The 26,095-nt window shown below is 28.4% G+C and overlaps 1 pseudogene; it reads right to left on the minus strand.

Annotated features, from left to right (window-relative positions):
* Positions 1–4,944: 4,944 nt before the first annotated feature.
* The window catches only part of LOC122316277, a 34,691-nt pseudogene continuing 13,540 nt past the window's right edge, over positions 4,945–26,095 (minus strand).

The following is a 26,095-nucleotide window of genomic DNA, read 5'->3' on the forward strand; positions in this document are numbered from 1 at the left end:
GGTATTTAAAAGCAAAACTCTGACAATGGGAATTATTGCTGAGAACAAAAAAAAAAAAAAAAAACTTTTTGAACCACGTGCCTAGTACTACAGCCGTAATATTATCTTTCAGACAAGGGTGTTTCAGTAACTCCGCGTCAATGTAACGTTAGGCATCCACTGCCTCTCTTTTTCTTTCTTCCTTTTGTCTTCTTGTGGAAATCCAATCAATTGTAGACTGTAGTTCTCTTCTCCTCTTCCTTTTTACGACTCGTTCGGTGACTTTTTTGTAGCAGTTAAGTAAAGATAGATAAGTTAAAGATAAAAATTAAAAATTAAAAATTAAATAAAATATCTTTTAATATTATTATTATTTTAATATTTAAAAAATTAAATTATTTATTATATTTTGTATAAAAATTTAAAAAATTTATATTAAGGAAATGAGATATAATACTTTTGCTATATAAATGGATCTAAATTATACATATGAGATGAAAATTAAAAATTAAATTAAATATTATTAAAATATAAATTTTAGTATTATTTTAATTTTAAGTTTTGAAAAAACTGAACTTTTTATATTTTTTATAAGAATTTGAAAATGTTATAATGATTAAATAAAATGAGATAGTTTATACAGTTCGGTTTGGCCATTGAGAATTTTCATATGAAAATTTTGAGTTTTAAGATGAAATATTAAAATATTATATTTTAATATTATTATTGTTTTGAAATTTAAAAAAAGTTAATAAAAAGTTGAATTGTTTATTATATTTTACATGAAGATTTGAAAAAGTTATAATGATGAGATTATAATTTTGTATTTGAGACGATAAATCTTAGTGGCCAAACCGAACCGTTTGGAATTATATTAGGAGTTTGAAAAAATGCTTAAATAGTCTTAAAAGTTCTTTAATAAATAAAAAAAATAAGTTGTTTGAGTATTACATATTAAAATAATTTTTAATATCAAAAAAGCTAAAAAAAATATGTTTGAAGAAAAGTATCATTTTGATATTTTTCTTCACACGCACTTTTTTGGATATTCCAGAATATAGTTCAAATTTTAAAATGACTGACAATAGACGAAAGTATCTATATAATTTTTAGATACTTACAACTTTTTAACTTGTAAATATTTGATCATAATCTTTAACAAATTAAATGATTATAATTTCTATCTCAAAAAGTACTTTAATTTGTTTTCAAACAAATTAATATGTTTGAAAGTATTTTAAACATATGATTACTAAATAGTAAATAATTTTTAATAATAAAAATTATTATTTAATCTATAAGTTATAAGCTCTAACGCTATAAGTTATATTTCTCACCGCAATCCCAAATATGACTTAAGGTTCATTTGTGTTTTCAATCCATAATAATATTTGTAGTTATCCTTATTTTAGATTAACTCCATAGTTGTCTCAGTTGATAATTAGTATTGTTATCATATTATATGGTATTATGATATTAACGTTTTTTACATAATCATTAAAATTTTAATACTATGATATGAGAATATCGTCCACTCAAATTCTGGAATTGCCAAAAATTACTGTAGATAGATGGAGAGTATAAAAATATTTTTCATGTTGTAATTTTTATTCCAAAATATTGGCTATTAAAATAATAACATTTTTTTTTAATCCTTTGTTATGATTTTTTGTAAGATTATCCTCTTAATATGCAATTATTGTAAGGGATCGAAATGCTACAATTATAAAGATATTTTATAAAAGTAAATTCACAAATTGACATAGTTTCATGTGATACGTTAGAGCTACTTTATAATCTGACTATCACATTAAGTCATTTTAATTTGTAGGTTTATTTTTATAAAATCCTTTTCTGACTAAAATATTTATCTTATTTTATTTAAATATCCAAGCTACCATATTATGCATTGGGTATATGGCATTAATGCCAAGCATCCCATATGCATGTAAACAAATCATATGATATGAAATTATTTCATTCTAAATCTTTTTAGGCAACATTCCTATAAAAAGCCAATTGATACGAGTGTGAAATCTTAAAACTTACTCAATAAGATTAATTTATGTGTAACAGATAACACCTCTAGTCAAATTCCAAACTAAATCATAACAAAAATGCTAATTAATTTGTCTCCTATCTCCTATCTACCATGTCATGATTAATCTCTTTTTTTCATGGTTAATCTAATTTGGACACGTGTCCGAAATACACACTCGATCGTAATAAAAAAAGTTAATCAAAATTGATCTAAAAATCAACAATTTTTAAAATAAAAAAGTACACATAAGGTGATGAGGACTACATATATGTCATGTGTTGTTCCTCTTATCATTTAAATGGTCATGACTACTAGACATGAGTAACATAAATCCACTACTTATACTGACCAAACCATTCTTATGTTTGGTTATGCAGTTGAAATAAAATATTATTATAATATAATTTTCTTAATATTAATTTTATTTTAAAATTTAAAAAAATTGAATTATTTATTATATTTTATATGAAAATCTGAAAAAAATTATAATAATTATATGAGAAGAGATAGTTTTATTTTGTATAACCAAACTAATCGGGATACAAATTTTCAAATTGCCTAGCTATATATATGATATTTTATATATCTTATATTTTTATTTTTATTTTAGCTTTTCTTTTCATTCTTCTTTTATTAACTACCAAACAACTAGTCCATCGGATTAGACCATATGTGACATTATGTCACATATTTTCAATATAAATAATGTAATAATTATAACGATCTCCTCTAGTACCCAGCTTTATCAGTTAATCTATTGGATCTTATGGAGACTGTTAATGCGCAACATAATCAAGTATAATCATAGAAATTAAAATTCTCTCTCGAGTGGAGTGGCATAAAAGTGTAACAAAAACTATAATTACACCGACTAAAAAATGTGCAAATTCATTTTTTAAAGATTTTATTCATTAAAATATAATGTCATAAATAAAAGTAGAAATTTAGTTTTAAATATGTCAAAAAATAATTATTACAACTCTCAAAATGTCAACCGATTCGCCTTTAAAACTTTAATAAATTAAATTAAATTATAGTGGGCCGTTCCATAAAATGCGATGTTCCCTCCTCCCATAACTCGTCATGATCAGTTCATTAAAGAAAGAAAAAATACATGAGAAATGTTATCTGATCAAACGTATTATCAAGAGAGATTTTTTTAATTTCGTAAAGAACCTCTATATATATATATGTATATTTATTTATTTATTTTAACTAAATACTGCAGCATCGGTCAAGATGCTAATCTCATAACAAGACTTTTAGGCCATTTTTGGAAAGTGAAATGAGATCTTAAAACTTATAATTTTATTTTTAAACATCATTTAAATATAATATTTTTAAATTTTAAATTTTTATCTAATTATTATAGAATTATTACAGCTTATCCAAACTTTAAAATAAAACATAAAAAATAATACAACTTTTTAAAACTTTAAAACAAAAATAATATTAAATTCTGCTACATATAGTTACTTTTACGTATTTCTTGCACATTATACTAATGTGATTGACTACATTATTTTTTTAATATAAAATAAATGATTTTGCTAATTACATCATACGAGTGTACAAATAGTACGTAAAACTAACTGTATATAGTGTACTTAATTTTGTTGTGTTCCCCTCGTCAATATTAGTAGGGAGAATAATTAGCTTGTTGTTAGTCTGAACTGAGTTGAAGCTGAGTCTAATATCCAAACACTCAATTTTTAAATTAATAAAACTCATCTCAATTCAAAATCTCTTTATACATGAGACCCACAACTATTTTCAAATTTTTACAAATATTTATAAACTTAATTAACATATAAATACATATAAACTTATTTTATGTGGATCTCACAAAAATTCATTTTACTTTCTCAACTCATTATTATTAATAAAAAAATTTAACTTATCTCAATTCAATTTAATATCTAAACATAATTTTATTATCTCTCACCATCATTTTATGGGTGGAAGAGCATTGGAGAGAGAAAAAATAGGGGATAAAATTATGAATAATTTTAACTACTTTTCTAATTTTCTTAGACAAGTTTGAAACGCCCCTCAATGGCCGGTTTGATCGGAAACAATTACTCGGAAAATAAAGTTAAAGCTAATTATTTAATGAAAATCCTACCAAGTTGCCTGCCCCCAAACTAAGAATCATGAGAGTGTAAAAATCTAAAAATTTGACTGTTCCGACTCTGTAGTCTGTACCTTTAACTCGAATATTAATATATATAATTTTATAAAAATGTGTATTATTTATATCTTATAAAAATTCTATCATTTATATAGTTAAATTTAATATTATAATAATATTTGATAATTATTAAAGAAAAATATTAATAGATTATTATATGTACACACTACACATCATTGTATCATAATTATATATATTATATATGTTGACTAGATAAAACTTTTTTTTTTTTTTTTTGATAAAAAATGCTTCACTGCATATATTCATAGGCGAAGTTACAACTGTGACTTAACAAACTGGAAAACCAGACCATAAGCCAACTAATGCATCTGCTCAGGAGTTCTCCCGTCAACAAATTTCTTTGTGACGGACATTGTCTAAAAACTTCTACACCTCCTCTTTTGACAGCAGTCAAAAGAGAAAGCTCTCTGATGAACAGAGATAAACCACCTCTCTTCCGAAGAAGAGAGGTACACCACACTCTTTCCTCCCATGGAGGAAGAGTACCAAACCTACATTCCTCCAAAAGAGGAGTAGGACAAAACCCACATTCCTTTTAAGAAGGAGTGGGACTCTAGGCAATATTTAAAATATAAAACTAAAACACATTAAAACAAATACAGAGCAACATAACAACATTAACAGGCTGTGCATAACAGAAGGCCCAGCCCAGGCCCATGACCCGACATCCCGGGGGCCCAACCCGCTAACAACAGGGCGCCTAAGGATCTGACTAGGGTTTCTTCGCTACGTCCGCCGCCCCCTCTTCCTTCTCTGTTCCTGTGCAGCGCTGCTGCTGCCGATCACCACAAGGCACGGGAAGACCCCCGATGCCTAGATAAGCCCCTGCAAAACAGTCGGCCAGAAACAGATACATTAAACCAGCAGCCCCATCGTACGAGACCCAAAACACTCTGTTACGAGAACAGAGAATCAAGCCTCTCGCCGTCGAGCCACCCCGCCGTATCCTCGCCCCACCAGAGCCCAAGCCGTCAGCCTTGCTTCAACACGAATAGGCTAGCTTCTCACCCGTCCAAATCCTCCCATCTGTTTCGTCCGCACCGTACGCCTCCACTGCAAAGCGCCACCTCACAGGATTGCTCACGCCTCCTCTGCTAAGCGGCACCTCGCTGGGTTGGTCGGGACCCTTACCGGTGATCCTCGCACCAGGAAAGACACTGAAAACAGGGGAGAAGAGCTAACCACCACAAACGCAAGAGCCGAATGAGAAAACCAAAAACGGGCCAAAAACAGCAGACGAAAAGAAAAAATAGAAAACAGAGAATAAAAAACTAAAACTAAAGGGAGGAGGGAGGGGGGAGGGAAGGAGGAGCCGAGGCTCCCACCTCCCTCAACGGCGAAGAAACGGTCTGTTTGCTTTTTAGAGAGGGGGCAGAGCTTCTCTCTCTCTAAAGTTCGACTTGACTAGATAAAACTTGACTAGTTAATAGTGAGTCATTTAATATGTAAAATGTATAAATTATAGATTAATATTATATATAGTTATAAATAAAGTAAATATTATATAATTATTTAAAAATATATAATTTATTATACAAAAATTAATTTTTTTTATATAAATTCTGTATTTATTATTATTTTTAAATAAATTAATATAAATTTCTCTTACGAACGTACGCTGTAGTTTTTTTGGCATCACCCTATTTGGTAGGTGGGTATGTGTTAACTTTGTTATCTTTTTATCTTTAGTCAGGAAAAGGACGAAAATAAAGCAAAGTTCGTACTGTCAGTTGTAAAATAGAGAATGGATGGGCGCCATTACCAGAGATCGAGGTAGGGAGCTTGCGTGCTAGGGTAGCCTTGTACTACGGACAACAGAAAGCCTGAGGGTGGCAGGAGGAAGAAGAAGAGAAAAACAATTGTAATTTGGTTAAATCATATGCATGGGAAGGGACCACGTACGTACATACGGCTCCTGAACGATCGATGTGATGTTACCATTAATTAATATTTATTTAAACAAAACAATGTCATCTTGGATACAACTTTGAGAAATACCAAACGCATCGAGAAATGGTGCTCCTAGTGTGGTTCAATTTTATTTCTTTTTAGTGATTAAAAAAGTAAATTTTTTTAAAAAATATTTAAAATAAAAAAAAAATTACTTTTCTCTTTACCGAGCTCATGCTACATCCTCGATGAGTTTAGCATAGCTCTACAACTTTTGCTATTTTTAAGAAATTTCATCTGGTATCCTCTTTAACTGTAATCTTTAAATTATGAAAAAAAAAAAATTAAGGAGTAGTTGATTAATTCCTCCCCATTCAATTCCTTAATATTTTATGGTTTTGATATAGGGAAGATACATTAATTTTTCATACACGAAAAATCACTGTACATCTCTAAAGTGATGCTTTCATTCATTTCAGCTGTTGGTCCTGTGTGTTCCCTCTCTCTCCACTTTTTGTTGCCCTTTTCGACATCTCCCTCTCTCACAATATAGCAACATTGACTACGGTTTCTCTTCTTCGAAGTGAATATATGTAAGTATTTCTTACTCTTATCTCGATTTTTACACTAATTTCTCACTTGTAATAGGGTTTTGTTATTTATATATTTATACACATATATCACGTTTTTTTTATTAAACTAATTGAATTTTTCAAACTCATAATCCATCATACTTAGTAAGAGAAAAAAATTAAAAATTAAAAAATATGTGTATTGTGTGATATATAAGAATGATGAGTAAACTTTTTCTTTATAATATGGCTCTCTTTCTCACCACTTTATTATAATTTGGGTGGTGATGGGATAGAAATTTTTACACTTTTTTTATTAAATAGTAGATTTTTTTTTTCTATTTTTTAAAATATATTTTAATCCCATTTAAACATTTTTTAAAATAAAAAATACAAAATTATTAAAACACATTTTCTTAATTATTAAGTGAAAAAAATGGGTACAAAATATGTGTACACTTTTTTGATAGCTGTATCATTTCTCTTATTATTTATGTAAGAGTTGCACTACACCCACAGACAAAATGTCCCGATAAGTCTAAATGCCTTTTTCTTTTTTGATTTTTTTTTTCATATATTTTTTTTACATATTCAAACATTTAAAAAAAATTATAACATCATTAAAAAATATTTATTTAATTAGTAAATTAAAAAAAAAAAGTTTCATAGAAATGCTCGGAACCCAAAATGGGACCCAAGCATTTCTCTTTCTGTTTGTGTTTTACGCACTTTTTTTAATTTTTTGGGATATGGTTTTATCCACAGCTTGCTTTTTGGCCTTTTTAACACGTTCACGGTTCTTTGTCTGTAAAACGAAAAAGAAAAAATATTTGGTTTCTTTTATTTACCCCACAAATCATAAAGTTAAGGTTTAAAGAAAGTTTTAGTTACGAAAAGACTTCATTAAAATAAAATTTTAAATTAATATAATAACTTGATATGATATATTAAATTGTAAAATTATTTTTATCGTAAAATATATCTAATATTTTATATAAAATTTTATCAATTTATTAGTTTATTTTTACAGAACCTCTTTTTGGTTATAACACTTATTGTTTAGAGAAGTGATTGTACCGTTATATATTAATTAATATGACATGAAAATATCTAGATTTTATTATAAACTTGATAAATTAACTTATATACTAGAATAAATAATGACATTTTAAAAGATCACTTGATAGTTTCTATAAAAGAAAATTATAAATATCTTATTATAAAAATAATTATGGATGAATACTATACCATGAAATATTGTCATTAGAAATTTGGAATAAATATTAAGTTGTGTTTTGATAATTTTGTTTCTACATATATGTATCAAATTATCGAAATCTAATTTTATATATAGTTATATTTTAATAATTTTTCATAAAATTAAAATTAAAATTTATTTATTTTTATTTTATATAAAAGTATTAAATGATGGAAAAGTTAATCCCCTTTATAAAATTTACCGGTTCTGCCACTGATTGCATGAATTGTGATGAGCATTATTTTCTTAAAAACTTAAAAAGCTTGGATATATGTAAGATGAACATATAGTTGTGTTGCATGTGTGACGAGATAGCGACAATTATTCTTTTTAGTATTTAATTACACTACTTTTTTTAATATAAAAAATATATCTATAAATTTATTTATCGACACATTAAGCACAACAAAAATGTGTAAACCCACCGCATTAATTAACATAAAAATATTAATAATTTAAATTTTTTACAACTGATTTAGATCCCAAGGCAAGTAATATATAATATAAACATCAACTTTTAAAGAGTAATACCACTCATCATTTTAATGATATAGATTATTTAGAAATTATTTATTATATTTTATTTATAAATTTATTATTTAATGTCCCATTATGAAATGATGAAAAAATAAATGATTAATATATTTTTTTATCTATAAATAACACTATTCATTCTCTTAAAAGACGCTGCTATGTCAATTGAGGCTTTCTATCGAAAGTTCATTTTGCACTTTGTTTTATTTTTAAGCATTTTTTTAAGTTTCTTTAAATATTGTTTTTTTTTTAACTCACAAGCTTATTAAAAAATATATATTTTCTTAACTATTAAATAAAAAATAAAAATAAAAATAAAAATATATAATTCGGTAGAAATTGGGTAGATATATTATATGGCTTTATCATTTTCCTTCTTTTAAGTTTAAATTTAACAGTAGCAATTAATTCCCTCTCTCCCTAGAGGTTACAATAAATTAAAGAAAACGTAAACCATTCAACGGACTGATGAAGTCAGAAATGGTGTGGAGACTTGAAATTTGAAGTACACAAAATAACGTAGTCTTAAACCTGGTTGACAGAGGTTGTTGAAATGCCATTGATCTCCTGCATGTCGTTGAAGTTTCTGATCAGTCTTATCTCTGACCTTGATCAAAACGCACGGGGGTTGGTGCTTCCAGATTTGACTGCCAAGACAGGAGGGAGTGGGAACAACGAGGTTTCGGCAGCCTTCGTTGGGTAGCTTTCATTTCCTCGATTATTACGAAGTAAATTATCTCATCTCATCCATGCATGCATACCTCGGGTTTTGACCTTAACTCATTTCTTAATTAATTCTAGCTCAGACAGACTTGGTCCGTTTCCTTTAATCTTGACCCTTCATTCTTGGCCGATGGATAGATTTAGGCGGATAGCATGAGTCTCCAATTTTATCTTCTAACATCATATTTTATTTTAACATCTGAATACTATAAATATAAAAAATAATTTAAAATTTTTAAATATTAAAATAAAAATTATGTTTTAATAATATTTAAATTTTATAATATTTTAATTTAATTTTTTAAAAATCTTTTTATAAAATATTTTAATTTAAATTATTTTATTATTATTTATAGATGATCTAATTTCATTCGGATATTAAAACGAGTTGATAGATCAATCCTCATCTTACGTGCATTCATAATTCATGCATCTTCAGATTTCTTACGAAATTCTTACGTAAAGCCTATGTCATGTGATTATGGTGGTCATATTTGGTCCATTAATCCAATGATTTTGCTCCTTTTTAGTTCTTCACATTTGTTTCAAAAAAAAAAAAAATTCTTCACATAAAGAAGTCTAGAAATAATAAAATGACAAACCAAAAAATAAAAATAGTAGTTTTTCATTAATTTTGCGACGTGTCATGATTACTTTGTTTTGAAAAAATGATTCAATAAATTTTTATAAATAATATCTAATATATTATATTAAATTCCGTCAATTTATAAATTTATTTTTATGAATTTTATCTGTAGTTAAAGTAAATCTCATACATACAGTATATATTCTCATGTTATTAAAATTTGTGTATAAACACTTACATTTTTTAAAGGTATGATCTATATATATTATGATTATGATAAAATAGAAACACTAGTACTAATTATCAATGCTCCAAAAATATTTAATAATTATTGATGAAATAACTTTGGGTTAAATTTCTAATTAATTCCAAATATTAGAAACTAGTATGTACATGCTGCAGACTTGGAATTTAATTATTTATTTTTTGATAAATTGGGAGAGGGGGTCCATTTCATAATCTTCATTTTAGAGATATGAGCCATATGTCATCAGGCTGCCGTTGACTGGAGACTCGGTACTTATTGTGCATGCTAGGGTTGGGTGAAATGACATCAATTTACAAAGACCGGGAGGGAGGATAAACCTGGGGGTCTGCAGATGCATGCGGGTGGTTGGATTCTTAAAAGGGTCAAGTAAAGGAAGTGATTGGGAAAGAACAAGGGACATAACTCCCATGATCTTATGCTAGCTAGCTGCATCAATGTCTCTGCATGCACTCTACATATTCAGATCGATGCAGGCATGCTATTAATAATTGAGACTTGGAATTTTTTTTCCAATAGTTAGGTGAAGTTATAATTGCATCTTTAATTTCCGGATTCTAAGGTCTTAATTTCCAGGACAATTTATGAATTAACATATATGATATATCTCTAATAATTAAGCAAAAATGCTAGGCTTATCGAGATATGGGTCCCTTATTTCTTTATTTATTTTTATTTAATTATTAACAAAGTATTTTTTAGTAATATGATTTTTTTAAAAAAATAAATATAAGAATAAAAAAATAAATAAAAAAAATTATTCTTCTTGAGACTGAGCTGGTGCCACGTACATCCCGGTGGATGTAGCACACTAGCACTGCTCCTCTAATAAGATAATATTCCTATTTCATCCTTTCAGAATGTGTTATGTCATTAAAATTAATGCTTTATAAATTAATTTAATAATATAATATATTAAGATAGGAAGAGAATAACAACCATTTATATTTTTAAAATTATTAATAATTTTATTGCAAAGCATAATCATATAAATAAATAAAAAGTTTAAATAATTATTGTAAATACATACATGAATTTGGTAGATGACCATGTAAGAGTTTTATTAAAACTCTATGTCTCACACACCCATATTCTACTCGGTTTAAACTAGTTCAAATATTATCACTTAATTAATGAGTCACAACGGGATAAAAATACCTCGATTAATCTAGTCATAGGGGCACATGAATGTCTCTAAATTTCATGATGGTCAGAAATTTATAAATAGCATTGAGGGATTAAGGGTTCTCACCTACAATATTATTGTACCTTTAGCCATTGTGAGACACTTAGAGATAAAGTTATATTAATTTAACATCATAAGAGCATTCACATTCTATTCCCTATAAAATTATCTATAATTTAATTAGAAATCATATTCTCCAAAATTTTTCCTTAAATTTTACTCATCTTTAAAAAATTTCATACATCTCATTCCCTATTTTTTCTCTATTCTATTAAAATAATATTTCTCTATTATTTCTTTATTACTTCTTTCTCTCACTTCCATTTACATACTTAATTACTCAATATTTTTTCTTATGTTTTGAACTATTACTCTAGTGAATATTTTAAACAAAAATTTAAATTATTTTTTTTTGAGGGTATGATAATATTTTTAAAATTAATTTTTTTTTTATATTTTCGTAATTATTTGAATTATTTTTAAAATTATTATTTAAAAATATAAGAAATATGAGTATGAGAAAGTGTAGATAATTGGAAGAAGAATTTATTTTATTTAAAATATGATAAAAATTATTTAGGGAATGAATAATAATTTTCTATATTTAAGGAATTACTGTTCATCCCCTAAACCTTTTTCCTAAAATATGGATTCGGATATAGGGGAGATTTTAACCATATCCCTAAAATTTCCTCAAATTATAGGAAAAATAGTGTCATGAAGATGAGATAGGAATACTCTAATATCGTGTACTTCTCTCCCATTTTATGTTGATATATTTCTGTAAAAGAGAAACTTTCACGTGATTGTTCACGATTCCATGAAGTATCGATGCAGCTGTTTCAATTTTTGCTTGGGTTTTATTTTATTTTCTTGCTCATTGTTTGCACTATGTTGGTAGTTGAGGAGCCGTTGTATGTGTTGGTAGTGCACAGTTTAAGGTGGCCGAAGTCCCTTGCCGGTGACTTGGGACATATGGCAGCTTTAAAGGGCTGTATAAAGGGGCCAAGAAGCCCCAATTGGCTGATAAAAATTTGTTTTGGATTTCCGTTAATACAAAAGAAAAATTAGAGAGAAGGAGCCGCTGAGTGGGGTCGGGAAGGTGCAGTGCAAGGTGGTTGGAGTACCTTTGTTGGTACATTGGTATGGAAAACTGAGTCATCGCAGTGAAGACCCTTTTGGCTAATGGCCTGAATATGTCTAAGATTGATTTTGTAAAACCAAAACAAAAAAAGAAAAAAAGGAAGAGAATAACAATGTATGTAGGTGGACATCGGCGGCTAGAGGAGGCTGGGGACGCCATGCTGTCTTCTCCTCGTCGGCGACGTCCACGATTGTGCCAAACGAAAAGAAGCATGAAAGAATAGTGCGGCGCTACTAAGTGTTGAGGGAAGAAAAAAGAAGAAATCTAGGGTTTCTTTTAACATGTAAAGGGTTTGGGTTATGGGCTGGCCTGGGCTTTGGCCCAATCCAAGAAAATTAAAACTGTAGTAAGGGTACGGGCCAGCACAATGGACCATAAATCTTGGAGGAATGTTACATATCATCCCACACCACACACTTTATATATTAAAATATTATTTTTTATTTTTTATTTCATTTTATTCTTATTAAATTAATTGAATTATTCTATTTATCATCCACACACTACATATTTATGATAGAAAAAATATAAAATAAAATAAAATAAGTGTAGTGTGTGAAGTATGAGGATGACAAGAAAAATTTTCTTAAATCTTGTTTAGCCCACTAACCTAAATACAAGAAAAGAAAAAGCCCAATGAATCGGGCTTGTACAGTAGGCCCAACCCAGGGTCATCGTGTGACCAGACCCGCGACCTCACCATTAAACAGGGTTTTGACTAGTCCAATAATCCGAACCGGTCAAATTATAATATAATATAATAATATTATTTATTAAAAAAAGGAAAAATCTAAATTTTTCTTTTTCTTTTATGTGTATGTTCTTATTGTTAAATACATGTATGAATTATTTAATTTTTATTTTTTGGCATTTATTTAAATTATTATTATTATGCCATATATAATTGTGTTTATGGGGAAAATAGTTTGCACCAAAATTAAGGAAAAAATTGGTTGCCTAAAAGTATAAGTTTTTTCTTAATTATAAGATTTTTCTTAATTTTGATGGAAAAACCATTAAACTCTATAGTAAAGATTGGTATGATGAAGTGAACTTATCAAGATCTACTCTCAAAAGAGGATTTTAATAATACTACTAGTTTATCCATTAAAGTAAAGTTAAAGTGTACAATTTGTGTATCAAGATCAACTCCCAAATGAGGGTCTTGATGACATTATTAGTTCATCCATCAAAATAAGGTTGGAGTAAATACTTTCTATGTCAGAGTTTACTCCTAAAGGAGAATTCTAATGATACAACTAGTTCATTCACAAAATTTAAAAATAAAGGGAATGCTTTGTATGTTAGAGTTTACTCCCAAAGAAAAATTATGATGATACAAGTAGTTCATCCACAGAATTTGAAACATGAGGGAACATTTTTTCTGTTGGGATTCACTCTTAAATGAGGGGTCTCGATGATACTATTATTTTATCCATAATAGTTTAAATTTTATTATTGTTTATGAGTGTCGAATTCAAAACTCAAAGCATTAATGTAATCAAAATGCTTTTTTTGAAGTAAGTTTATATATATGAATATAATTACACGTTTCATATATAGAATGACTCTAGTATAGAGAAAGATGAGCAAGTCAGATTGACACTAAGAGTTTTAGACTCTAGTTGATTCATTTTAAGTCTAACATCAATTATTATTGAAAATAATGATAAGAGTTAGAAATGTACAATGTTTAAGAAGATAGAATTAATCACTACATATCAAACTTTGAACTTTAGGAATAAAAATTGTGGAATCTTCTTATTTTTGTATAGAATGTTTTATTTCAGATGCATCATTATTTTTATCAAAGTGATCAAATATGAGTGAGTTGGCTAGATTGATATACATTTATTTTGTTAATTTTTATTGAAAAACAATTGTATCTTTTGGAAATGGAAGGAAAATGATGGTCATGAAAATGCAAGAATTGTGTCAATTTAATTTTGAAACAAACAAGAACACATAAAAGTTTAAGTGCCTTAAGCATAAGACATGATTCGAATTGAAGAGTAAATTTTTTCTATATAACTCTCGAATCAAATCTTATAAATGTTTATACTTTTTTTTTTATATTAAACTCGAGTGCAAATGTTTATGTTTCTTTTGCTTGTATGAGTTTCACATCAAACTCTATAAATGTTGATACTTGTTTATTTAATTTCTATTTTGTGATTAAACTTAAATACTAATGTTCATGTTTCAATTTGTTTCAAAATGAAATTTATGTTGGTTCCATTTTTTCTTCCAATAAGATTTTTTATTTGTCATTTCTTTATGAATGTTTTTGTTAAAAGTTTTTCACTCATGAGGCATGCACTGGAATCAAAGGAAAAATGATTTATGAAAGCTTTTATAATTTGTGCCGTAGAAGTTTAAAAATGATTAAAGAAAAACACTATTTGTGGCATAAAATGTTGGAGAATATTTCCAAAGAAAATTTTTAAAGATTAGTAAATAAAAAATTTTCCACTTTTAGATTTTCTAATCTTAATATGTGTGTTGATTTGTATAAAAGGAAAGCAAATCAAACATATCAAAAAAATATGCCACAAGAAATAGAGTTTCTTGAGATAATGCATATAGACGCATGTAATCCTTTTTCTCTATAATGTTTGATAGATATAAGTATTTTATTATTTTCATAGATGATTTTCATAGTATGGATGTATCTATCTGTTACATAAGAAGTCTCAAGCCATTGATAATTCTTGAGATAATTTTTATAGGGAGGAGATGCAGTTAGGTAGAAAGGTGAAAATCATCAAATTGAAATAAAGTAGTGTCATGAAAAATATTAAGAGTTGGGCTATAATCCTAACCTATTTTGTTAACTTCTTGAAAAGATATAATAAAACTCTTAAAAATAATGATGTAAAACTTAGATCGAGTTCTTAATAATATAGTCTTAATGACTTATTTTTAACTTATAGACTGATTTAAGGCATATCCATGTATGCATAGTCAAGTTAAAGTAATACTTTATAACCCAAATGAAAGAAAGTTGAGTTCTATAATAATTATAGGATGCATTATCATTAATGATTAGTTGGGAAATTCAAATTATTTAGGCTGTATTGTTTCTATTTATAGTTTGAATTTTGAGAAAATTGAAATATTAATTATCTTAAGGTTGACAAAATCAGTGGGAGCATAGAAATTAGAGATTTGATTGTCGTAAAATGTATTCTTGTACTTCGAAAATTCTTGTAGTTTCTTTTTTATGATTATCTTAATGATAATATGGAACAATAAGCAAATGATCATCCACCTCATTAGAAAAATATCGCTGAAAATTGGCCATGGAGACATCAGAATAGGTAACCTCATATAATCTTCTTCATTTGCTCTTTAGTTAGGCTACGTGGTGTATTTTCAAATTTTGAATTTGATATAGAAACAAATAAAAGTTTACATATATTTTCACAAGTTTTAGAAATAAGTAATTCTATAAAAGATCGATGCATAAATGAGTGATTGAAATCCATGAATAAATATAAAGTCTGTAATTTTGCCTAATTATCTAAAAAGTATAAAAAGTTGAATGTAAATGGGTATTGGAGATAAAATCTTGATTTTAAAGACAATGTTAAATAATATAAAGTCAGACTTGTAATGAAGAGTTTTACTCATAAATGAGCATTGATTAGAGAGAGATTTTCTATTAAACCTAAAAGAACTCATTAAGGATTACTATAGCATTAGTAGCTCATTATGGTATAGAGTTACATTAAATGGATGTGAAAACAATTGTATAGTGAAAGTATGAAGTCTATAAGAAAGGAATAAAAGGATTACTTAGAAAATGTAACAAATTTTTTGAAAATTGAAATCTAAAATTTGATAATACCAATACTGTTTTTGGATTTAAGAAAAATATTTATTGTTAATGTATATACTCGTAGGTCAGTGAGAGTATATTTTTTATTTATGCTCATGCATGTATATGACTTTTTGGCAAATATGAATCATGATTTGTAATATGACATTAAAGTTATGTATCTAAATAATTTAAAAAAATAAAATTTATGTATAAGACATCCTTCGTAACTGTGATTGAATTTTAATATCAAAATGATGATTGTTAGGATTGTTTAAGCATAGTTGCATAGTGTTTTGGAAGATTTTATATGAAAAATTATTGTTCAATAGATGTTTTAAAAATAAAATATGACATGCTCAGTATTTTACAATGTCCTTAAATCGATTAGGTTGTTAAAAAAAATTCTGTATATAATCATGGTTATAAGGAACTTGATGGTTGCACAAACTTGTATAGGGCCAAACATTAGTTTTATAGTTGACATCCTTAGTTGTTGCCAAAGTAACCTGGATATTTGACCTCAAAGCTATGAAAAAAGTGCAATGTTATTTGCAATAAATCAAAGACTATATTGTTGCCTGTAGAAGAACTCATACTCTTTAGATAACTGGATATTCGGACTTTATTTTGCATGATTGTGTTAATGATAAAAAAATAAAATTATGGTTATGTATTTTTCTATCTAATAGATTTATTTTATGGAAGAGTACAAAAAAAATCTCTTACTGCTTCTTGTGCAAATAGAGGCTAAGTTTGTGGTATAATTTGAAATAGGCTTGCAACCCAGCCCGGTTTAACCTTAAAAGAGCATCAACCTGTCCCGTACCAACCCATACCATTCGGGTCAGGTTGAAACTGATTTTAGACTCTAGGACAACTATGGTTGTGGCAGTATGAGATTGTGAAACCCTCAACTCTAGGAAAGCTTCATTTTTTGAAGAAGGAGATGCTAAAATTTTAGAATCTGGAAAAGTTTTCTTGGAAAAAATGAGTTGAGGTTTTGTAGATAATAGGTCCTTGAAAATATCACAAAGATCCAAACACAACCCTGCAAGTAGAAGCTCCAGTTCTTAGAAAAAACAAATCCTTAAAATTGATGGCCAACAACAATAAAAGATCAACAAAGGGAAAGGCCCACTCATCGGTCAATAAATGCTGGTAAAAAACTTGTTCATTTCTTATAGTCGTTATTTAACTTACAGATATCCAAAGCAAAGCAAGGGGCATCCATTTTCTTCTGCAATAAAATACTAGAATGTTCAAGATACTTCTTTAAAAGTCTACAGAATTTACATCCATATATCAGTGAACTAGTACCAAAGAAAAAATCATTCTAAGGATTACATAATCAACCATACTTGTTAGTCAACACTGTGGATCAATCAAAGAAATGTTTTCTCTTCCTCTTTCTAGCTTTTGGTTGCTTAATAGGTGGAGTTGATTGAATAATCCCTAACCTAGGAGAAATATCCATTGGCACACCTAAAAAGAAAAATACTCAGACTTGAAACAATCAGAGTCCTCATATCCCATCAATATATCCAACAACAAGAAAAATGCACTCACTCAATAAATCGCCTTCTGAATTATTTCCCTCATGGTGTGCAAACTCAGTCACAAGGGCCACTCAATCACACACACTCAATGCCTATAAGGGGCTTTATTGCCTGTTTCATACTTCAATGGCACCAGGAGGCAAGATGAGAGACGGAGATCTAAATGGAGCACGAATGATAGAGAAGACGGGGTAAGGGTTAGGGTTTGATGCAAAAGTGAGAAAAAAAAAAATTAAAAAGGGGTTTTAAGACGCGGATTGCAAACGACGGCCAGATACTCATCGGGTCAAATGATTTCCAAACCAATCTAAATGTCAACTCGACTTCATTGGGTCATATTCAATCGGGTCTTGCGGGCTCATCGGTTTATTAGATTTCTTTCACAGGCTACTTTAAGGCCACAATTTATAGTCTTTATAGTCAAGCCGCTAAGAAAGTATTACAAGAATTACTCATAGTATTTTTCTCCGAATGATAAGTATATAATGAAATTTTAAATACCTAAGTGTTAAGGAGAAATTACATAAACAAATAATGTCCATATTAATACTGCATTAATGATTACACTTTAAAGAACATGTTGAAAATATGGGCCTTATGCTTATACCCATGATGTGGACATGTTAAAGAGATCATTGATATGCTGAGTATTTTGTTACTGGACATTGAGAGATATCTATTATGGTTGTTTATGTTATCTTGTCTTTTTACTTTATATGCATATTGAATAATGTGGAGGAATGATGACAAGATAATGTCTACAATGGACATGAATTGGAATCCAATGTATCACAATATTAGCCTTAATTGTCCAAATTAAAGATCATGTTAGCCTTAATTGTCCCAATTAAAGATCATGTTAAATTAAGTTATTAATGTTGTGATACATGGAAGGAAATTTGTTGATTATATGATAGAGGACCGCCATGACTCGCATTGGTAACTAATTTTATATTGATATCACGGAACTCATGTAATGTAATTTGAACCATAAAAGTTTTTTGAAAATGAACAAGCGTAGTATGGTTCATTTCATGTAATAGACCCACAAATGGAAAATATTACTTTATAGGCGTCTGGGCCAAGTGGGAGAATGTTGGAGTTTTATTAAAACTCTATGTCCCACATACCCATATCCTAATGGGTTTAGAATAGTTCAAATATTATCACTTAATTAATGAGTCAGTGTGAGACAAGAATATCTCTATTTTTATCATAGTGGGATACAAATGTTTCTAGATTTCATGACGGCCAGAAGTCTATAAATAGCATTAAGAGATTAAGAGTTCTCACCTACAATATTATTTTGTCTCTAGCTATCAGGAGACACTTAGAGGTAAAGTTGCTAGGGTGATCCTTCTCTCATAGTCAGGTCAAATTTTTTATCAAATTGAGATAGAGAGATGTACACTTTCTAACTATTATTATTTATTATCATGGATCATAGAAAATCAAAGATCCTAATATTTAATGTTTCATGTTAAAATATTTAACAAACCATTTAAATTCCACATTTTAGGATTCTAACTCATTCATGTATCAACTATTGAAATTTATAAATTCATACATGTATATTATTAATTCATGTATTACCCTTTATATTCCTTATCAAAGTTATTCTATTCTCAAGTCATTCACATAATTTAAATAGTAAGATTTGATTTGTAATACTTAAATTTTAAAATTTATATTTAAAATCAAATTTATGTCACGTAAGCAATGTGTAGGGTAGAAGCCTTAGAATAACAGTTCTATTCTTTATACTCTTATGCCTATAAAAGAGTGTCTTTTTTTTTTTTTTTTTTTAAAGAGAAAGCTAAAAATTTCATTAAAAAAAAAAATTACACAATTTGTCTTTCAACACAAGACTAGAAATAATATCAAGCCACTCTTCCATCTAGAAATGATCTCCTTGATGTTGTAAGGCAAACTTTCTAGCTAATGCGCAATTGAACTTCCATCTTTATAAGTAAAGCCAAGACTCCATTCCTTATGATTACTGAAGACTAGTTTTAGGTCTTGAATGATTTGTCCATACCATGCTAAGCACAGTTCTTTACTCTCAATAGCCTTCACTGCCATTAAAACATCTCTATAAAAAATAGCTTCTTTAAACCCAAATCAAAGCAAAACTCCACAACCTTCCACAAAGCCATACTTTCAGCTATAACTGGTTGATTCATAGAGTTTTTTTGAAAGCAAGTTGAGGCCATTATTTGCCCTTGCCAGTCTCTTATTATAACTCCAATCCCTACTTTTTGTTTAGCCTCATCCACAACTGCATCAAAATTAACCTTAAGTTCATCTGTAGCTGGACATCTCCACTGCTTCATTACTTTTGAAAAAATTTCCCTATTCATACTTCTCTCTAGAATTTGAGCTTATTTGAAAACTTCCAAGCTAGTGTAGCAGCTACTACCACTTGTCTTGGATTTGCAAAGATAGATTCATAAATAAATTTCTTCCTTTTGAACCATATTCTTTTCATAATCAACCCAATACCTTCTAGTTGTTCTCTGTTAAACATACTACATAAGGAACATCATAGTTGCATAAAATTAGTTTCTACACTCATCTCTTTTGAACTAAACTCCCATTTTTTGCCCACACATTTTAAGCAAAGGACAACTCAATATATCATGCATTACTGATTCTTCTTCCATTAGACATATTGGACATATAGGTTTATCAATAATATTTCCTTGAAATAAGTTTTGTTTAGTAGGCAACTATAAAAGAGTGTCTTGAGAACTAGTTATACAAACCAAGAGATTCTAAGTGAATAATATTAAGCTCCTGGAGAGCTAGTTTTATATTATAATATTCAAATTCTCTTACTACTTCTCTTTAATTTTACTACACATTATCAACACAACACTCTAATTAACCATTGTGTTCTTTTGATCTTTGGCAAGATATTTGCATAACATTTTCAAGCTATTGTAAGTTTCTCTTCTATAAATATTGATATCTACTCTATTATATATCTATGCAGTGATATGATAGAGTATATTGCTATCATATCAATGTTTTCTATATGTTAGTTTGATTTTAAATACTTATTTTTCATTCAATACTAATTAATATATTTGTTATAGATCATATTAAATCTTACAAAACTTGAATTTGTTGCCCTTGTGTTTCTAACAACAATTACTTTTCATGGATCATTGATACTACGATTTATCTTTATGCAATAAATTTTGGAAATATCATTAAAGTAGTAAATAAATCATTCCTGCATGATTATGCTAAAGCAATAATTTTCTTTCACCACCATTTGTATGAAAAAATTGAAAATTAAGAAGCTCACAATAAAAGATCCATTAATTCTATGAAGTAATTTAAGAGAGAGATACAAGTATCAGAAGACCATGATCCTATCAAAATGTTGATATGATTGGGTGTACCTAAAGTTTCAATATTATTAGTAAATAAAACTCTAAACCCTTTTTTCTTTGTTAAAAAAAAAAAAATCACAATTGAGATTGTGTAGAGAAAAAATTATTAATGATGATATGTTTGAAATGAGATATATAACATATTCATATCTCAAATGTATTTCTATAACAGAAATATCAAGATTGAAAATTTACTCAGTATTATGAATTTATTTTTTATTTACTAGTAGCATAACAAAACAATGAGTTTTTAATGAAAAATTACTAGTCTCGTCCAGCTGGTTTTACTCTATTATTTGAAGCAAATGAAATTTTATTTTATCGTAATAAATAAAATCGTAGTTGTGGACATTGTAGAAAAAACTATCATTCAAGTGAAGCGTACTTAAATTTTTTCAAAGAAAAATACTACATATCACTAGAAGTGGAACCGCTCTACGATAAAGTAAGATGAAAACAAAGGCTTGCAAAATAAGATTGTAAAGAAATATGAAGATAAATATCATAAGTGTGGCATGAAAGGGCATTTATATCTGTAGTACGCCTAAACATTTGGTGGACTTGTATCAAGCACATATGGAAAAAAAAAAGGGTTGAAATGAATTTTAAGGAGATCATCTAACTTAGTTTAATACTCCGAATAGGATTGACCCAACTCACCTCAATACTTTTTATTTCTTTGTGAATCCTAACAAAGAGAATGGTCTTTTAATCAGTGATGCATATGAGTTTAACAACTAATTTTCTTTATTTATTATAACACATTATCTCTTAGTTGTTATTTTTTAATTCATCTCATTAAACTTTTTTTTTTTTTGCATTAATAAAATTTTATACATATTTTGTTATAAGGAGATATAAATTCTAATGGTATATTGACAAATTTCAACATAATTGGTGAAGATTTGTGTTCGGTAGACAGTTGTAAAACATATACAGTTATTAAAGATAATAAATATTTTCAATATTTAATTTTAAAAAGAGTAAACGTCAATACAATATCTTGCTTGTACATAATTGAAGGCTAGAAATGCCAATATCATGTTACCAAAAGGAATAATGTTTTGTATTGATAATGCAATGTATTATTCAGAATCTAAAAGAAATTTATTTAGTTTTTAAGATATTTTTTGTAATGCTTATTATGTTGAAACCACCAATAAAGACAGTAATGAATATCTTTATATACAATTATAAATTTTGGCCAGAAGCTTGTATTAGAAAAACTATCAATTTTCTCTTCTTGGTTATATTATTCAAAAATTAAATCAAATGTTTTAGTGCACCAGAAATATTTTGATTCAAGATTTGTTATGCTTTGACATGATCTTTTTAGTCGAACGAGATTAATCATGATGCGTTAAATAATTGAAAATTCATATGGGTAACCCTTAAAGAATCAGAAGATTTTTTTACCAAGTGATTATCCATGTGTAACATGTCCCAAATAAAAGCTAATTATCAAATCACCCCCTTCCAAAGTATTTATTGAATTTTCATGTGTTTACAAAAACTTTATGGAGATAAATGTGAACCTATGCATCCATCATGTGGATTATTTTTATATTTTATAGTTTTAATAGATACATCAACTACATGGTCACGTGGTTATTTACTCTCTGTTCGAAATATTAAATTTGCTAGATTTTTCGCACAAGTTATTAGATTACAAGCTCAATTTCCTAGTTATCCAATCTAGTCTATTCGGTAGGATAATGCATGAGAATTTACATATAAAAATTTTGATAATTATTGTATGTTAATTGGGATTAATGTTGAAAATTATGTTGCCCATATGCATACTCAAAATGGTTTAGCTGAGTTATTTATTGAACATTTGCAATTAATTATTTGACAAATTACTTTTGAAAATAAAACTATCTGTCTTTATTTGGGGACATACAATTTTGCATTATGTATCATTAGTTTGAATAAGACCATCTACCTATAATAAATATTCCACATTGCACCTCACTAATACACTAAGATGAGTCTTTAATGTAGACTGAAATTTATTTTGGATTTGATTCTTCTTCCATCATTAGATATCTCGAGCCTTTAACTGAATATAATTTTAAGGCACGTCTTGATGGTTGTTATTTTGATGAAACGATCTTCCCACCATTGGGGAAGAAAAATTGCCAAAAGTACAAAAATAACTAAAATTGAACACTTTGATGCTATCTCATTTTGATCCTCATAAAAATCAATGTGGTCTGGAAGCTCAAATGATCATTTATTTGCAAACTATTGCAAATCTATTACTGGATTCCTTTATTCTCACATTCTGTCGGCTAATACTCTAGTAAAGATCAATGTTCCTATAATACAATCATATAATACAACACCTAATGAGTCTAAGACATGACTGAAGCGTGTAAAGCTTATTTACGCAAAAAATAAAACTTTTTGAAAGAAAAAATCACAAATAAAAAAAAAATGGTCATTCTGAAGCGGCGATACACACAATAGGCAACAAAAGCTATATAGCCAACTAAACTTGTTGTACAAAATTTTCAAATAATAGAATCCATTGAAGTTTGACAATAACAAGATTTCGATACATTATATAATTATGAGAAAAGTTTTTGTAAAAAACTATTGAAAAATGTCGACATAGAAATGACCCACCCCCTGTCTGCCCTGCCCCTACATCGGCGGACAGGCTACCCCGCATCGCACATGCCGGGGCTGAGGACCCCGCCCCACATGAAATACACTAAGCGGGGGCGAGGGGCGGGCAGGGCTCAACCCCGCCCCGCCCCGCCCTTAATTATATTTATAAATATATATTTGTTTATATTTATAAATAAATATATATTTATATTTTATAAATTGTATATATATAAATATATATTACAATTTGTTAAAGTTGTTCACAAGAGTTATAAGAGAGTGAGACTTATTCACAAGATTGCATATGGCATAGGCATCCTAGGCCACCTTTATATAGATCTCCAAGGCCATACAAGAGTCTTACTTGAACAATATGGGACTTACTGTCTCACTCTCTTGTGACTTTTGTAAACAAGTCTAACAAATTTAAAAATTAATAACATAATTTTTATATTATTAGTTTTTAAATTATTAATATATGTATAAATTTTAATTTACGATTTAATTATATAATAATTTCGGTCTAAAAAAAATATTTTTAGACCCAAAAATAATTTTTAAACCCAATTAGACATGGTGTCCTTGAAGTGGGCGGGGGGCGGGGCGGATGCCTCTCGGGGGCAGGGTGCGGGACCGAAATATCATCCTCTACATATGCGGGGGCACCCCTTTCCCGCATATGCATGGGATGGTGCGGGCAAGGGGTGCCCCTGCATATGCGGGTAGCACCCCTAGAAATGATTGACCAAAATGGAAAGAAACAACTAGAGCATAATTGATGTTACTAGGAAAGCATGAATTATTTAAACCTAGTCCAAACCAAAGTTTTGAATTCCATTCTAGTGACTATTCCGACTGGGGAACTGGAACGGAATATTTCTATATTAGTATATTTTGGTGTACTGTTTCGAGATAGTCGTTAAATAAATTTATATATATATATATATAGAAAAAAATTATATCATAAAAGATATTAATACAAGTTTTCAAAATATATATACATAAAAAACTTAATAATAATTTTAAGTATAAATCTTTAAAATATACATATTTAAAAATTGGAAAACTATGTTTTTTTTTATATTGACTGCAACCTTGAGTTTATTTTTCGCTTCCCCAAGATAAAGAACAAAGAGATTTTTTTAATAAAAACAACAATTAATCCTAACACAAAAGTAAAAAAGTACATTGAGTTCCGTTGCAGGTCATTACCTTTTTATAAAGTTCATTGCCTTTGTTTTTATTTCAAATCATGCAAAAAGCTGTCGTTCATTCATCAATTACGAGACTGTTGCATGAAAAATAATAAAAGAGGCTAAAATTTTTTTGTTATAGCATTTCAGACCGGAACATTGGAATCCAACGGAAACAAACCAAAATAGTTCGGAACGGCCGAAATTTAATCTAAAACGAAATATCCACATTCACCATGCCAGTTACTGTACCGGCACAGTAAATTCCGGTTGGAACAGAAGGAGAATTAAAATATTGGTCCAAACACATAAAAGTGTGATGCCTATTGGATATTAATAGGTATTTGTACGTAAAACTAACGTGAAAAATGATATTGTGAGAATCAAAGAACAATTTGTTGCACAAGATTTCTCGTAGAAATATGGTATTGATTGTGAATAAATATATATCTCTGTAGTAGATGCAATTATATTTAGATTCTTTTATTAGCTTAGTAGTAACAGAAAGTTTGGATATACATTTAATAGATGTTGTTATAATATATTTATATAGATTATTGGATAATATATATATGAAATCTTTGAAGAATATTAAAATATTTGGAGAATGTAATTCAAAATATCAAAATATTTATTTTATTAAGCTGGAAAGATTTTTATATGGATTAAAGCAATTTAGACGCATGTGATACAATTATCTCATTGAATATCTATTAAAATAAGGATTTGAAAATAATCCAATTTGCATTTGAATTAACTCAGTAACAAGATACAATTATGCACCAATTTGAAGGCATTGAAATGGTGTCAACCAACTTGATTATGCAGATTCGGGTTAAATTACCAAACTCCATAAAGGTGGATCACAAATAGAATACTTATTCACTTGTGACGGTATTGCTATTTTATGGAGATCTATCAAATAAACACTAGTTGCTTTTTCTTCCAACCATTTAGAGATTATTACAATTCATGAAACAAGCTGCAAATGCATTTGGTTAAGATCAGTAATTCAATATATTCGAGAAACGTGTCGTATATCCACAATTAACGATAACTCAACAACATTATATGAAGATAATACTATTTGTATCACACAAATAAAGGGATACTATA

Source organism: Carya illinoinensis, chromosome 7 (assembly GCF_018687715.1).
Source record: "Carya illinoinensis cultivar Pawnee chromosome 7, C.illinoinensisPawnee_v1, whole genome shotgun sequence".
Taxonomy (NCBI): domain Eukaryota; kingdom Viridiplantae; phylum Streptophyta; class Magnoliopsida; order Fagales; family Juglandaceae; genus Carya; species Carya illinoinensis.